The sequence below is a fragment of the Alligator sinensis genome, unplaced genomic scaffold (assembly GCF_000455745.1).
Source record: "Alligator sinensis unplaced genomic scaffold, ASM45574v1 scaffold498_1, whole genome shotgun sequence".
Classification (NCBI taxonomy): Eukaryota; Metazoa; Chordata; order Crocodylia; family Alligatoridae; genus Alligator; species Alligator sinensis.
In genome coordinates this window covers 764,006-777,818 of record NW_005842469.1, presented here as the reverse complement: position 1 = coordinate 777,818, position 13,813 = coordinate 764,006, and the positions used below count along the sequence as shown (strand labels likewise).

The following is a 13,813-nucleotide window of genomic DNA, read 5'->3' as shown; positions in this document are numbered from 1 at the left end:
AGAAGTTTTGCCCTATTCTTATGCGACTGTCATTGTATCACCTGGTGTGTGGTAATGTGAGTAGGCCATAAGGCTCACTCTAGGACTGTATAAGAATTAAGTCCCTGGCAAAATTCCCATCGACTGAAATGGCACAAAATTTGGGCCCTAAATAAAGTAATTTCTTGTACCTTCCCTGTTTCCATTTTTTGGTCAGTTGTAATCCTAAATTTTTAATAATAACCGTGCCTCATTCTTACTTAGAGCTTTTTACGAGTAGACCTCAAAGCACTTTTAAAAACAGAAGTGAGTATCGTTGTCATTTTACAGATGAAGAAACAGAGGATTAGCAAGGAGGAATGAGTTACTTGAGCAGCCCAGCAGCACACATGGAAATAAAACTTAGTTCCTATGAATTGGCCTAGTCCTCTGATCATGTACAACTCTGCTTTCCCCAGTTCCATCACCCTAAATAGATGGAAGCACAGCTCACTTTAACATGAGTCTCATATACTGTACTCTAAAGTAGTGTTTGGTTGGGGGTGGGTGGGGGGGGGGGTGTTGTTTTGTTTAAAGTATGCTGTGTTTAATGAAAAGTAAAACTAGAAGGATTGATAACATCCTGACTCCATTACATATGGGACATTTGAAACATAATGTAGGACTTACACAAAAGACAACTCCATAAAGGTAAGATGGCAAATCAACTCCTCTGCCTTGTTTTATAATACATCCATGGTTTTGTGATTCCACTGAACCAGTCTGTAATGTAAATTATATTATGAATCAGATAGAGTTTAAAATAAATCTTAACCTGAAAACCACTTTTTGGGACTCACCATGGAAAAAATGGAATGGAATATCTCGTATCAGAAATATGTATTGAATTAATTACCATAAGAAGCCCATCTTCTTTTTGTCTGCTTCCCCTGTGCCCCATGTCCCCCAAAAAACTCATGCAAAAATTTAAAAAAAAAATGCACAAAAGAAAGCACAAAGAAAATGCAACAGTTACTTCTGGTCTTGTAAGATTTAATAAACTGATCAGTTCCTTGCATAATTAAGTCACAAAGCAAATGATAAATGTTGTGCTCTGCTTGTAAACAAGAAGAAATAAAAATAAACTGGTGGAGATATCAAGTGAAAACCGAGGAGATGGCAATGTCTAGGGAAGCTAAATTGGTTGAAGGTGCATAATGTCAGATTCAGGCAAGGGCAATCATCCAAAAGAAAATGGAATTGGATCCTTGTGAATATAAAAAGAAGTTGTGGCATGTTCTTTAATGCTTTGTCCCCCTCTTTAGATTTCATTTTCTGTGTTCTACTCTTTCAGTTATCTAGAGTTTTATTTACTGTATTTCTTATATCTATCACTAATCTTTTGCAGGCAGTGGCTCCTTGGGTGTTGCTATCCTGGGCACTATTTCTAGGGTCTGTTTTCAAGTCATCTGTCTCATGCTTTCCCTATCCCATTTTTTAATTTTTCTTCATTGATCTTCTTCTCCTTTATTTTCTTTCTTTTCTCTCTTGTGGTCCTTCCATTTATTCCCTTTCATTCTAGCCCCTATGCAACTTTCTTTTTCAGGATACCTTTTGTTTTTTTTACTGATATCATTTGCCCATGATCCCTCTACATGGTGGGAAAGCAGCTATGTTGGCTTGCATACCCTTAGGGCCAGACATACAGTGCCTGTTTGCCTTTGGGCCTCCTGGCCTGCCTGCAGAAATGGTAGAATAGAGGAGGGAGAAGATGTGCTACAGAATTGACCTAGGAGCGTTTACTTCCCATAAGAAATCAAGGTGTGAAGCAGTGGACATCCCCCTCCCTCCCCCTCCCCCTTTGCACTCTGTATTAGTAGTAACTGCCCAGAGTTGTCTCTATGTGCAGTGTCTATGAGCCATGTATTTCCCTATTCTAGCAAACTGGGGGAGGCCAGGGGTGGGGAGGAGGAAGAGGAGAGGATGACATGGTGCACTGCTACAAGTTATTCACACAAATATTGGGGGGGATATTCTCTGATATTCCTGTACAGTCTTTCTGTTACTGTAATGAAGGGTTATCCAACTTCTAAGCAACTGGGAGCTGCACACCCCACTGGCTTCTCCAGCATGGGCTGCACCACTTGAAGTGGTTACAGCTGCTCATTTCCCCTGCCCCTGCACCATGTACTTCACCATCAGCTTTCCAGCTGTGGGCTCTCCTGCTGCAGGCACCCCTGCTGCAGCATGCTTCTTGTGCACCATGCTCCAGGCCACTAGCTCTCCTGGTAGTACGGGCTACCCTCCCTCTGCCCCCTGGGATGGGAACATGCAGTGGAAACTGGAGGAAGAAGGGGGAGCCCTGGGGCCCCAGCTGCTGCAGCAGCTGGAGCTAAAGGGCAGGAGCAGCTGGGTGGGAGCTCATGGACTGCCATTTGGACAGCCCTGCTAAATGAATCATGTTCCAATTTTACACTCCCACCTTTCACATCCTTCAGAATCCTCTTTGTGCAGATAATTGGAGAATGAAATGTTTTAGCCTGAAACGTATTTGGAAGGCGGTTGACCATGTGAAGCAGTGGATTGTAATGGATACTTACTGGTAGCTGTCATGACTCCCATGATACTTGTGCCCATAGGGATGAGTTCTGCAGATCAAGTCTGGGGTGGCTTCAGCAGGATTAAGGCAGAATAAATCTGCAGGATCAGCAAAGCTGGTATTTTTAGAAGCAGGAAAACAAACCCTAACAAAAGTTGCATTTCTTTGTAATTGTAAGAGGAAATTCAACTTAAATTATAAGTTGAATTTACTGAGCTGTGAAGTTTGTACTGTAAGTGTGAAGCTGAATACTGATTTCCTTTTCTCCTTTCCAGTGAATCGTCTTGGGCAACAGAATAGAGACAGCAGCCACTTCATCTAAATCAGGCAGTGGAAGGGGCAGGATCTCTCCATGCAATAGTGGTGTCAAAAGAAATGGAGGCTTGAACCCAGGCCCATAGGATTTGCATAATTAATCACTGGTGAGTTATGTTTGAATGTGGTCTCATTTGTGTGAAGGCTGAAACCTTTAAACAATCTCTTTGAACCTGAGAGGTGGAAGGGTTACTAGACTCTGTTCCTTTGCCAGATAATTGACTGGTTGGTTTCAAAGAGAAGGAGAGTTGTCCAGGCTACCAGTTAATCCTAGGAAATCCTGACTGTACACATTCACAAAAATACTTTTTTCCTAAAATGAATAACTTTCGGGTGAAGCCAAACTTGAAAGAAAAGACAGAAGCTGCAGCAGTTGGTGGATTGTGTTAAACAGCAACAGCTTACCTTTTTTAATTGAATAGTTGTTTTATACCCTGAGTATAATGCTACATGGTCTGAGAGTACAAGCTGTGAGGCTCTGATAAGAGAAACACTGACTGGCTGCTGTCAAGTTGAGGATGATTAAATGTGTCAGGTCTCCCCCTCTCTTTGACAAGAAGACTAAAGTCCCTAAAGCCTTTTATGTAACTGCTAGGAAAATGTTTTCCTTCACAACCTTTCCCCCCCCCTTTCTTTTTTTTTTCTTTAGGTCTTTCAATTGCATACGTGTGCATGTGTAAACCATCCCCATCTCAGGCAACCTTTTGGGGATGCTCTGTAAGAAAACAGCCTAATGATGTAACCCTCCCAGTGTAATCTCTGTTATCAGTTTAGTATCTGTTATAGCCTCTCTCTATGGATAATACCCAACACTCATTTGTAGATAGGCTCCAGTGGATTTCTCCCATCTGTAATTTACTTGGTAAAGCAGCAGCAGCAATCTGTTCTTTTTAGAAATTGATGACACTGCTGTTCCAGGAGACTGCACGTGTGGAACACTGCAGCACAGCTTACAACACTCTTCTATATTTATAGTATTGTCCTGCCAAGCTCTTTATGCTCTTCCCAACTAGTTTTGCAGAAGTGAATTGTTATTGGTGAGTGTTAGCGTGATTTGGAAAGACTTTAACTTTTTTTGTCTTCTTATTGGGTTTACCCTTCAGTGTGCTTGCATCTGAAAACATCTTTCAGTAACTAGGGAGGGCAGACCTTTATGGAGCCCCACTGGTTTCAGAGCAGTTCAGCATCTGCTTGTGGATGTTCCCAAGATGATGATATTGCAAAACTGAGTCCTTAAGAACATGTAAAGTTAATGGTGCTCCTTAAATATTCCCTCTAAGAAAATATTTGAGTGGATTGAATCTCAATGTAATTACAAGCTGATTTGGAAGTTATACTTATCTGGAAAAATATAGCTATATGCAATCCTCGATTAGTACCAAAAGATGGAAAAGAGAGATTAGTACCAATTGATAGAAAAAAAATAAACTGGTAGAAGATAAAGATTTAATACCTAATAAAACCAGGCTAAAAGTTGAAAGCCTTTAACCAATGGAAAGTTTGGAGTGCCAGTTTTTTCACTGTTGTAAATGTAGATTGCATTTTTGGTAAATCATAAGCTACTTTGCCCTTAAAATATCATAGTTTTTATTAACCTTGTGATTATTTTCCCTGCCTCAGTACCAGCATAGTAGCTGCTATCTTGAGAACTGCTTAAGGAAAAATTGTTTTGTGTTTTCTGAGAGCTTAGAGCCCCAGTTCTCAAATAATACAACAAATTTCTTCCTAAATCTAGTAATGATTAAGTGGGGAAGAGGGGAGGGAGTTGGTAAAATTGTCAAAACTGAAGTATGGGTGGAAAAGGGTGAGAGAAATGAGATTATAATGGAAATGGTAAGATTTTGTTTGTTTGTTTGTTTGTTTGTTTGTACAGGAGGATGGGGGGGGCGTTATTTTCTAAGCAGGGCAGATGCCTTTTTAAAGTTTCCAAGTATTACAGACTGGGTTTGTGCAATGAGCATGTCTTATCTTTTAGTCACAGAGCCTATATAAATCCTATTCCTTATTTCTAGGTTAAATAATTCTCTTGTAGTTGAGGTGATAAGGCATCTGTACTTTGGCCTTGAAGGTTTCAAGATCAAGAACCACTGGTGACCATGATATCTTTGGCTGCAACTTATTACATAAGCTCTGGACCTTTAGGACATAAATGGAGAAGTTAAAGAAAAATAAAAATGAGAATCAGTCTCAAATCAGAAAGTATATCTTGGGTTACTTATGGTTTTGGGCCTTTGAAACCAAATATAGCTGGGATACAGGTTGCAAATTTATTTTGCAAAATAACTAAAATTGTTAGCAATAATGTATCATGAATAACATTGATGTGATTCAAATTGCCTCTATTATTTAGGTATGTTAATCTATCCTGTTGTCTCTGCTTTGCTACTGTTGTTGTATAAAAATGCACTTGCATTCAAATGCATTTTTCTTATTGCAAAAGATCTGATCAAGAAAACCCCCCTTGCTGGCCCAGGGTTTTAGGCACATTAAAGATAGCAAGCAGCTAAAGAGTTGTCCATTTACGTTTTGCTTTAGACTGTATTGCTCTGTATTTACTTACAAAAGCAATATTTTACTATGTAGTTTTTTGGTTCCAAGTTTCATCTTTATCTGTAGTTTATATTGTTCAATGCAAAATCCTCCCTGGTCAATTTCTTCATTCTTTGCATTTACTATACCTTTTATCCTAAGCACTCAAATTATCACCATTCTTCCAGTAAAATCAGTGTTATATAGAGATGACATGACAGTACAAATACTTGCAATAAACTATAAGAGTGGAAAGCATAAAGTCTGCATGAGTCTGGCTATGTGAAGAGCTGATGGCAGGGGTAGAAAGATAGATTATGTCAAATCCTGTAGCTTTAAGCCTAAAATCAACAGAACTATTTTAGACTTTTGTGGAACTGAGATCAGATTTTTGAATGGCAGCATTTGATCATTTGATCTTGCAAGCCAAACTGCCCTGAATAGTTCCAAAATTTAGCAAAGATTACGGACATTCTCAGTCCCTCATCTCCATAAGATTTTCTGCTCCTTCTGTTTCATCCCAAACATTGCTGGATTGCAAAGATGATGCCCTTCAATTTAACATGATAGAAATTTCAAACTATCTAAAATTTACTTGCGACCAATGGTCAATGATGACTGGATTTTCAAACCAACAAAAAATATTGGTTAATCAGTGGCTTAAACTAACAGCTCTTGTTTTCATAAACTTTGCTTACAACCATAGAAGTGTAAGAGTTGGATAGATATCTGGTGGTCAGTATTGAGCTTTTTTTTCCTTAAAAGAATATAACTTTAATTAACTTTTAGAATTTGCCATTATTAAAGGGACCTTATTTACTCATATCAGCCTGTTTCTGTATGTCTCTGGAAAATGTCCCAAGAGTCATCAGCAGGGACCCACATTTTCCGTTTCCCGTGGAAAAATGGAAAAAAAAAAAGTGCAGATTTCTCATTTTACCAGAGGAACTTGTGGATTTTGAAGTTTTGCCAAGAGCTCTCTGAAGGCTGGGAGAGTTCCAGCCTGCAAGGGGCTGGGGGGAGCAGGAAGAGGGCAATCAGGCAGGAGGCACCATGTGTATGTATATGCACATGGCTGCTAGGCAGCCTGGAGAGTAACTTCTGCAGGTAAGTCGGGGGGCTGCGGGGGGGATTGAGGCCCCTATAGGGAGGGAAGGAGTTGGGCAGAGCCCAACTGGGCGGTGCATGGGGCTTGGCCTCCAATATGCAGTTGCTTGGACTGCAATATGCAGCTGCTGGGCCCCAGTGGGGAGTGGGACAGGACTGTGGGTTGCTCGTCCGGGGAGCAGGGGCTGGCATTCCCTGGCACTGTGTGCTCTCCTGGGGTGCAGGAGGGAACCCATGTCCCCCAGGTTTGTGCATGAGGCAGGGACAGAGGGCTGCCCACTGTAGGCTTAGGCTCCCTGCCCTGCTGCCCTCCCCTGGGGCCTCCCCAGCTCAGTGGGTGTGACCCAGCACTGCAGGGAACAGTGGGGCTGCAAGAAGAAGCTCCTTGCTGCTGCAAGTCCTGCACTGCTCTGGTGAGGTGTCCCTTGCCTGTGTGGCAGCAGCAAGTGGCACAACCCTGCACTGTCATGCCTGCTGTAGCCATACAGGCAAGGTTGCCTTGCTATGGCAGTGCAGAGCTTGCAGCAGCAAGGAGCTTCCCATTGTAGCCCTGCTGTTCCCTGCAGCACTGGGTCCCACCTGCTAGGCCGCTGAGGCCCCAGGGGAGGGCAGCAGGACAGGAAGGTGGCCTACAGCAGATAGCCTGGTCCCACCCTGCGCACAGATCTGGGCAGCATGGGTTCCCTCTGGCCCCCCCTCCCCCTCCCCCCGGAGTGTGTGCAGCAGCAGGTAGCTGGCCCACCCCTGCCCAAGCCTGCAGTGGGGGCGGAGGAGGGGGCCTGGGCTCTGTACTCAGCTCTGCTGCAGCAGCCACAGCCTCCTGTGAGGTGTCAACCTGGGTCCCTGGCTCTGCAGCCCTGGCAGCTGGGGGCCCCCTCCAGCAGGAGGGCTGGGGTGGGCAGGTGGCTGTGCGGGGGTGGCTAGGGGCACCAGCAAGGCAGGGTTGGGGAGTGAGAGGCACCAGCAGGGCCAGGGGGCTGAGAGGGGGCGGGAATGAGTGGCACCAGTGGGGCTGGGGGAAGTGAGGGAGTGAGGGGCATGGACATGTGTTCTGTGAGCTAAGGGGGCAGAAGGAGCTCTGCTTTTTCATAATAAAAAACCCTAACTCAAATGTCAAAATTTATAAGTATTTAGAATTTATTTTATTGTGTTCAACTGATACTTGGATATATAGTGACCTTTCATTTTAATCATGGATTTTTCGGTATTTATCAGAGAATTTGCAATTTTTTAAAAATTATTTTATATATTTTATCAGGGTGAAACCAGGATCTCTGGTCATCAGCTGTGTGTTCAGTTTCAAAATACTCAATCCTCTGTCCTGCTTTTAAACCCAAAAGGAAAGGAAAAATAGCAGATGGTAGTGGTGGTTCAGTATTTTCAGATGTCAGTGCTGGATTCATGTTCTGAGAAATACCCGTGTGGACTCTGCATGCAGAGTGGCTGATTGTGCATGTATTATCTGCCCTGCTAAGGATAGAAATCACGAACGAGAACTACTTTTAATATAGGGTTGACAGTTTTTGTTTTCAGAGTATGCTTTTTGTTCTGTAGTTCTGAAGGTTCAAAGACTGTCAGGAACAAGAGACAGAAATCATAATCTCTTCCCTCCAGTGACTAAAGTAATCATGCTTTCTTTCTTAGGTGGCAGAGGATGGGCTGACAATACCCTTTAATCTGTACTGAATTCCAAATTATTTTACTGTCTAAGGTTTTCTTAATGTATCCGAAGTCTGAAGCTCCTGGGACCACAGCTGAGGTTGGGGAGGTGGGGAAGAGAGACTGTCCATGTGCTAATAAGATACGTATCCTCCATTATTCCTCCCCCCCCCCCCCCCCCGGTAAAAAATTGTTCTCTAAATAAATTTGCCTGTAGTTTCTTGCCTTTGAGTCAGATTCTTGCCTTGGGTAACTATAAGTAGGTTTGCTTTGTTTGGCAGTATTTTTTTTCTATGTAGAAGTGACTGCTGTAATTTTAAATATTTATAAAATGTTTTACCTCTGTCCCATAGATATGGAATTTGCTTTAACTCTAACACGGAAAGAATAAAAATTAGCCACCTCTGGCCAGTGTCTTATAATTGATTGTGTACAAGGTTATTTTATTTTATATTAATTCATAAGAGTGAATCAGTTCACTGTTCTGGGAGCATGTTACTATGTTGAACAGAATACAATTGGAATAAAATCCAATTACATAAAAACAAAACAAACAAACCAACCCCCCTACATGTACAGGCGGAAAGCACCCTCAGTGCTCTTTCATCTGAAGAACATGACAGTGTGAATTGGCTTCCACCTTTGTTTTGAGAGGTTGCTGTGGTGATGAATAGGCTTCTTAGAGTGCATGTGTGCATGTGCGTGTCCTATTTTTCCTATATAAAACAGTGGTTCTAATTACATAGATTTTCACCTCAATGGCAGTGCGTATACTCTGTTAATAGTTAAATCTGTCACTAAAAAGCATACAAGAATACAAAATTAGTGATTTAGCAGAACTAGTTACTGACATGATCTTAATCTGTTGATTGCTTCCTTTTGACGCCAGCTAGTGGGAGGCTGCGCATTCACCACGCTTTAGATTTTTCCATTGCATAGAACCTGAGTTACAGATAAGTCTTGTAGTTTCTTTGCACCATAGACACAATCAGCTAACTTTGCATCATTGCTTGCACTGTGGGAGGAAAGTGGATAGTGAAAAGATGGATAAATATTCTTAAAGGAAAAGACAAAGGGAGTGGTTCTTTAACAGGATTTACTTAACATTTCAGCAAATTAATTAATATCAGAGGGCGGGAATTCAGGGAACTGATTTATTGTTTACTTTTAAATTCTGCTTGTAAACATTACAGTGCAGTATTTTTTCAACATTTGCCACAGCTCAAATTGTACAATATGTATTTTAACATTCAAAATATAAAAATCACCAAAAATGACATGCCAATGCAAGTTGTACAGAAGACGTATATCTATATTGCATAGATATATAGGTTCTTCAAAGTATTCTCAACGCTCTACTCAAATGCGGGAATAGTACCAATCTTTTGCTCTTGCAAACATTGAGGATGTAATTATCCGAAAACTAATCGGAAAGGTAAGTTCTGAACGTTAAATCTAGAAAATGGCTTTTAACTGCATACTGTTTTTAAATATTTTCAGCTATATAGTATTTCTTTAATAGTTTGAACATTGTTACAGAGGTAAGATCTCTCTACAAGTATTATTCAGCTATATGAATACTAGATTTTCATAAGAACAGAAGAAATGGATGGTACATCTGCTCACTTAACCATGAAGCACTTCATCTACAAAGCAGAACTCCAGAATTCTACATTAACTTGACTTTTCCCACAAGACAATCTAATAAAGCCATCAAATTAACCTTCATATTTGAACAGGTCTTGTGCGATTGGCAGGGGCCAAGCATTTAAAGGCACTATATAGTCCTGACACCTGTGGGGAGACTTCCTCATTAATACTCCCTTTGTTCCTACCATCAGTGCAGCTGCACCAGCGATATAGCACTTATAGGAAACATTTATACTGGGTGGAAGGGATGATCCAGGGATCTGCATTTTAGCAGATCAAAATTTGTCTCTTCTGCCACAGAATTCCTGTGGCATCCTGGGCAAATATAGTTACTTTACATGCCTCTGTTTTCCATCTGCCAGATAAGGATAATTTTACTTTCCTACCTTTACAAGGGGAATGATGAAGATGAATGATTGGGAGGCAGTTGGCAATGTTAGACATTTATATGCCTATGTGTATGAGAGAGAAGAAGGGAGAAAACTTTACAGTTACAGGTCCTTTATGTGGTACAATATTTGGATCTCTTGCCTGTCAGGACAGCTTTGGAGGCTAAAGGCATATGTTTTGCATGTATTAAACATGTTTATTTGTAATTTATCACTTTTTGAATTATTCCTTGAAAAAGGAATTCACTTCCAAGAGTCTGTGTGTGATTGGCAACAGCTGTTCCCAGTCATGTTTTAAATGGCGGCCATACACTAGCACCCATTAAAATATAGTGTGTCAGGAAAGCTTCATGCACCCATGTGTGCAGACCAAAAAAAAAACTTTCTGTTTTTTGTTAAAGTAAAGAAAATGCCTAGTGGGCTTGAGTGTGCTCAGGGATGCATCTAAAGACCCTGCTATGGTACTTTCACAGCATTAAGGGACAGTGGAGCTCTAAACAATTTTCAGCAACATGCTTGTAGAGAAAGGGCCTTGAAGGATGGGTTGTAACAGCAAGTCATGAGATACGTTGTAGAAACCATGTATAGGCTAGCTGCATGTCTTTTAATCGTGACCCTTTAGTGAACCTATGTTACTATTTAAATGTGTGTGGTTATCCATTTGAGGCAGCTTAATGTTCTTCAGAAACTGAGCTAAAAAAAATGAAATTGCTTAATTTGAATCAGGATGTTAGGATAGTGGGGTCTGCCTTTTCAGTCCTGATATCCATGCTCCATTTCGTATCTTCATTCAGAACTATAAATTGGAATCAAATGTTTCTGCTAAGGCTACTTTCTGGTATTACCTGAGGCAACCTTGGATTAAAACAAAGAGCCAAAAGCACATAGAGTACAATGACTTCAGTAATTGCTTACACAAATAGTTTTATGTGAAAGGATTAGATGCATCAATAACTGACTTGCTAGATTATTTAATGGATTTTAGAAAGAACATAGGCTGGGTGTAGGACAGCTGACTGTAAAGTTGTGCAGCAGACAAATTGTTGCTACGCTCAAGATGTTGGTAGGAGGGTTGTGGCTCCCCTGAACCGCACAGAGCCTGGTGCTTCGCTCCACGGTTGTAGGGGCACCAAACTAAAACTCCTTGGAGATGTTTTAGTTTGCTGCGCCCCAAAGTCATCTAAGGCGCATTACACTGCCTAATGTGCTATGGTGGCTGGAATTAGTGCGCAGTACGCCACCAACGTGTGCAAACACCATTAAAGTGGTGCAAAAGCATTTAACCTGCTTGCTTTTAAAGTGTTGAGCATACATGCCCCTTGTTTTGTCTACACGCTCCCTCTCATAACAGTTGGGTGTTAAAGGAGAACAATTTGCATTTTCAAAAGTGAAATTATTAATCCCCTTTTTTGACATACAAATAATGCACTGAAATTACCCTGATGTTGCCTGCAAAAAATTCTTTGCATGGGATGTAAGGCTTCTAATTTTTCCAGATTCAAATCTGGACCAGAGCCCTAATCTTACATAGTGATTTCAGATGCAATCATCTGCCAGCTGAGAATTTTCAGGAATCTAGCCTGCTAGGCCTGATCCCTATATTTCCAAGAAAAAATGGTCCCTGTCTTATCACCAGAAAAATTACTCCAGTTTTTTTCACCAACAATGGGAGCTCTAATGTAGGTAAGGGACAAACTTTTTCTTTTTCTTCATCACTATGCAGTGAAAACTGGAGATGCTTCTATGGCATGGGGATAAAGACATTGGAGCTTTGATAATTGAAAAAAATAACTTTATATATGTTTCCCTTTTCCTTTTTTTTCTCTCCTCCTTTACCATGTATGGCTGTTTCTACCCATCCACCCCCAAACATGCCTTTTTCTCCCAGTGTGACATCCTCACATTAGATTTTGTGAAATATTGTACAGATTTGCACATAGATTTCCTAAGGCTGTCAGTTTGACACCTTTTATGAATACTAAATTATCTGAAGATAAAAAAAAGTGCTGAGGTGAAAACAAGTTTGACTTCATTTACAATTCCGTATTTTACATCATTTGAATTTGGTAGTTGAACCATTTATTCTAAATGAAGTGTCTATAATTTGCATGTCTCAGAGCGGTTTTGTTTAATACATAAAAGGCAGGCTCTGAGCTTGGATATATTATATTCTGTTTGAGTTTTTTTGGTTTTGTTTTTTAATCTTTTTAGTGATGAAGAAGGAAGGCTAGGTGTGCTGGATTCTAATTCTGGTGGGGAGCAGGCTTGTGGGGGCTCAGTGTGGGCAGGCTTTACTGTAAATAATTCTTCTAAACAATTCCCTAAGTAGGACATCTATATGCCCTTTTCACTCCTGAGGAAGCTGTCAGTCTGGGCCTTGCAGCAGTGCCCAGAGACTTCCCCCAGATTGGTTCCCCGTGATTTTCTTTAATTGTAATAGGTGAGTGTTGTCCACAGGTTACTATCATTTTATAGCTGTACTGATGCAAGTAGAGCTGACTAGGTTTGAGGAGATTGAGTGAAGCTATGAGAGAGATCCGAAGTGTGAAAAGACTAGTCTGGGGTGGACTGGGAGAAGGTCCCAGAGCAGATGGGGCTGGGGGAGGGAAGTAATGCTTTCAGGTTTGACAGAGTAACGTTCAAGTGAAGACAGAGGGAAGTTAAATGGCACAATAAGGACCATTTGTTTTAGAGATGTTGGAGACAATCAGCACTCTCTTACCCCTCTTCTTTAAAAGAAGAAAACATTCCCTTCTTCCCTGAACTTAACACAAAGAAGGAGCTCCCAGATGTGTGTGCGCTATGGATTACTGGGGAAGCCAGGGACTGAGAAGAGCCAGGTCTCAGACAGGCTTGCCCCCTGTGAAGCCATGCTTGGGCTGGCTGCAGGGGGTCCTCCCAGGAGAGGGAGACCAAATAAGGATGCTTTTTGGGGAGTCCCAAGGAAGAACTTTCTCTTTCCCCTTGAAAGGGGTAGTTGATCCTTTTTGTGACAGTCATATGGCTGAAAAAAATCCAGCTGAGCTTTGTAAGATGATGCAAGGTGATGGTAAAAAATATGCTCTGAGTGACCATTATTGACTGCTGGATCATCTATTAAGTTACAGCCATCAAAGGGAACTGGCACATTAAAAATAACAGCCCCCCCCCCCGATTTTTATTTGTCATTAGTGAGAGTTTTGCAGATCAGTTGAATTCCTTTAAAGCTGACTGTAGTTTCAGGTTTTACTCTGTTCATGAATTGATCTGTTTCTTAAAGCCCTGGAATGTAAATGTATAAGATCTGTAAATTAGCTATAGATATGCGGAATCTTTTTGTTGCTCACCTTAAGGAAGAAATATTGTTTTTGCAAATGGCTTAAACTGCTTATGCACTAACTGAAAATCCTTAGGTAATTTATTGCTCCTGAATAGATAGCATTTTCTGATGTGACTTAAGGAGCAGCTTTGCAATTGTTTTCATCGGCATCAGTGGCAGTCCCTTTTATATGAGGGTGACTGCTTTTTAGTAAATAAAGAAGTCATCAACTGAGGAGGTTGATTTGAGATCCACATGTTTGATTACAGATGTGGCAAATAGTTCTGGGAGGGAGGAGTAGATCCTGGT

General features: G+C 41.1%; 1 protein-coding gene across 13 annotated transcripts in view; it reads left to right on the top strand.

Annotated features, from left to right (window-relative positions):
• The first annotated feature begins 2,834 nt into the window (after nucleotides 1-2,834).
• EPS8 (epidermal growth factor receptor pathway substrate 8) overlaps nucleotides 2,835-13,813 on the top strand; it is a 147,359-nt gene continuing 136,380 nt past the window's right edge. For 11 of the 13 annotated variants that reach the window (XM_025212530.1, XM_025212531.1, XM_025212520.1 and 8 more), the window contains exon 1: nucleotides 2,835-2,979. The gene's annotated coding sequence lies outside the window, so the exon portion shown is untranslated. Of the gene's footprint in view, nucleotides 2,980-3,521; nucleotides 3,590-13,813 lie in introns of all 13 variants that reach the window. The other 2 variants (XM_025212521.1, XM_025212524.1) reach the window with 1 other exon arrangement.